A 3,926-nucleotide genomic window follows, 5' to 3' on the forward strand; every position below is an offset into this window, starting at 1 on the left:
GGTGAGCTGGAACTTGGGTTCAAATTGTGAGCAAGTTTCAGGCCTGGGATAAGGATATCCTTCCACTGAGGACAGCAAGCAAGGACAGAACCTGATACTCCCTGCTCGAGTTCTTTTGTTACTAAACAATGGGGCCTCAGAGAACCTGCTACAGAACCTTCTGAAATAACTGTGCAGGTGGGAGGAAGAAGAATGTGTTTGGAGGGGAGGAGAGGGAGCCTGACAGATGAATCACTTAGGAACTTCTACAGTACAAAATGAGTTTGTCCTAAATCCTATAGTGATACTTGAATTAATGGATGTTCTGAGAACGAAGCTCCCCTTGAAGGCAATTGGGGTGTGATTTAAAAGAAATACTTCATATAGTGTCAAACACACACACACACACACACACACACACGAACGCATGCACACACATGCACACACACACACACACACACACACACACACACACAAGCCATTAATTTGGAAAGACTTCTGAACAAATTGAAGTTCGCCCAACTGGAGATCAATAAGTAACATCAGGCAAAACTGTGAAGTTTTTGATTTGTCTTTATTTCTTTTCTTTAGTTTTTGCATACCTAGAAAATCATTGCCCCTCAATCACCATACAAGGAACAAAACTAAATATCAACTCAGTTTAGTGTTGGTGTGGATGAGTTAAAATTTTTCCTCTTAATAGTAGCTTGGTGGTTGTCTTCAGTGAGCTTGAGGCTGTGGCCAATGAAAGCTTGTTCAGAGAAACTGTAGAAGACAGCTAATTGGAAGATCCCTACTCTCACACTTTTCTCAGCCCTTAACCTGACTGTAAATACTTCATATACACACTTCTAGCCAAATACCACCCTCCTTCCCTCATGGTCTTAATTCGTAAGTATGTGTTAACATTGAAAAGCACAATGCACTACCAGAAAGAATTTATTCACTAATGACTAAAAATGTAGCCTGGGGTAGAGTGAGATGCTTTCTCTGTTCTATCCGAACCTCTTGGCTGCCGAGGTCCACCTCAGAGCAGCAGTAGAAGCCCACCTTGCCCCACCTCAGAGCAGCAGCAGAAGCCCACCTTGCCCCACCTCAGAGCAGCAGCAGAAGCCCACCTTGCCCCACCTCAGAGCAACAGTAGAAGCCTACCTTGCCCCACTTCAAAGCAGCAGAAGCCTACCTTGCCCCACCTCAGAGCAGCAGAAGCCCACCTTGCCCCACCTCAGAGCAGCAGAAGCCCACCTTGCTCCACTTTTTTTGGGTAAGGTTTAACTTTAGCATTTCGCAAGTGTGTCCGTACATCTATGTTGGTCCATGGTTGTTTCAGTATTTGACAGAACAGTACCACATTTTTGTGAACACAAACTGAGGTGTCTTGGATTTTGCAGTAGTGTCTAGAACAATAACACCTGAACTATTTAGAATTGCTTTAACTTCTCCTTTGTTTTCTTTTTATTTCATTAAAAGGCAGTTTCCAACTTTTTTTAAATACTCATTTATTTATTATGTATACAACAGTCTGTCTATGTATATGCCTTCAGACCAGAAGAGGGCACCAGACCTCATTACAGATGGTTGTGAGCCACCATGTGGTTGCTGGGATTTGAACTCAGGACCTTCAGAAGAGCAGGCAATGCTCTCAACCACTGAGCCATCTCTCCAGCCCCCAGCTTCCAACTTTTGCAATCATCACATGGCAATATGTGTTTGAATTTTCTTGGGCAGTTTTGCTAACTTTTGTTTCTCTAGCAACTCCTCTACTGCAAGAGTTTTAAGTATGTTTTTCCACGGGGTCCTATGTAACTGTACCAGGTCTTTCTATGTTATTTTTATCTTAAATGTTTGTCTCTCTTTTTTCTTAAATAAAAATTTACTTTATTCTTAGTTTTTCTTCAACAATGAGAATACTCTAAACATATCTTTCACATATTCTACTGATTTTTGAAGGAACAGTTCTTTTCAACGATTCCTTTCATTTTTTTATTTGCCCCAAGGCTTATCTTAACTATGTTTCATAATTTCCAAGTAATTACATTTTAAGGTCTTATTTTTGGTTGGAATTTAGGTCAGAGAATATGGCCTATAAAATCTCTACTTCCCAGACTTGAAGGTTTCCTTCTGAAAAATTACATGACCATTTTTCATGAATATTGGAGTTATACAAAAGGATGTATAGTCTCTAATCAAAGAATAAAGTGGATAATAATAAACTGATTCAATTACTTAATTTTTAGAGTCTATCTACCACGGGATAAAACAGTGTTAAGATAATCCACATATTGTATTTTCCTACCTTTCCTTGCCTTTCCGTTGCTTTTTTCTGATTTTAAGTTAACAAAAGAGTGAACCTTATAAATTCTCTTGTGTTCTAGTGAGAACCAGAGCCAGTGAAGATGCACATGTGCTCCCCACTGTTCACATCAATATTTGATTCTCATGTCTATCACGAGGGTCAACTAACACCCATCTTACTGGTTGGTAACAAGCACCGATGCACATGATAGAAGGGCTTCATTCAAATCATTTGGTTTTTCTGAGCATCCTGCCAACTCACATCTCTGTTCTCAGGACTGGGAGAGAGAAATCTTTGTAGCAGGGAGCTTACATTCAGTTAGAAATAGAAACAAGGCATTTTCTGTTTTCTAAGAACCTAGAAAAATTATTCCTTTCATATTTTGTACGTGGAAAGGCAAACTTCATATGCTATAAAACATTTCTCTGCTTTGAAGGGAGACTTATGGGCTGGAATGATGACTTAGCAGTTAGGAGTACTGGCTGCTTCCCAACGGACATGGGTTTGAGTCCTAGCACTCGCATAGTGGCTCACCTCATTCATAATTTCAATTCCAGGAGATCCAGTACCTTCTGCACTCAAAGGGCACCAGGTATGCACAGAACACTTGGAAATACACACAGACTAAACATCCCACACCTAATTTTCTTTAAAGGTGTTCCCATCAATATCAATTTTTAACAATTTAATATTGAATAATTTCTTTTTAAAAGATTATAATACAATTACAATATTTCATCCTTCCCTTTCCTCCCTCCTAACCCTCCCACATACCCTGCCCCACCCTCCTTCAAATTCATGACCTCATTTTCCACTAATTGTTATTGCATGCATATGTACATACACACACACATGCACACACACACACACACACACTCACACACATGTACATTAATATATTCCTAAATACAATTTCCTCAGTCTGTGCAATGTTGCTTGTGTATATGTTTTCAGAGCTGACCATTTGGCACTGAGCCACCCATTGGCGTGTTCTTCCCTAGAGAAGAGCTCCCGCACTCCTAGTATTCCCCGGTTCTTGCTGGTAGGGTTGAAGCTTTGTGAGCTAACCCCGTTCACATGGTCTTGTACATTGGTGTCATCCTTGCTCAGCTCAAGTTTGAACAATCACGTTGGTGAGACTTTCAGAGTGTCACTGCTGACATTTCTAGGAGACACTGTCTTTTATTAAACCCCTCGATCCTCTGGCTCTTACACTCTTTCTGACCATTCTTCCGCAATATTCCCTGAGCCTTGGTTGTAGGAATTTTTTATAGCTGTATCCACTGGGACCAAGTGCCATAACTCTGTATTTGGATTGGCTGTGATTTTCTTTAGTGGTGTTGGAGCTTATATGATGGCCTTCGGGTTTCATGAAAGCTAGTCCTCACAAAGGAGACATTCAGGCCAGCTCAACAGTTTCTTCTCCCTCTCCTCCTCTTCCTCCTTCTTCTTCTTCAGATTTTATTTATTTATTTTATAGATATGAGTGCTCTATCTGCATGAGTACTTTATGGCAGAAGAGGGCATCAGATACCACTATAGATGGTTGCGAGCCACCGTGTGGTTGCTGGAAACTGAACTCAGGACCCCTGGAAGAGCAGCCAGTGCTCTTAACCACTGAGCCATCTCTCCAGCCTGAAGAATATCTTAA

The sequence above is a fragment of the Arvicola amphibius genome, chromosome 3 (assembly GCF_903992535.2).
Source record: "Arvicola amphibius chromosome 3, mArvAmp1.2, whole genome shotgun sequence".
In the NCBI taxonomy this organism is placed as follows: domain Eukaryota; kingdom Metazoa; phylum Chordata; class Mammalia; order Rodentia; family Cricetidae; genus Arvicola; species Arvicola amphibius.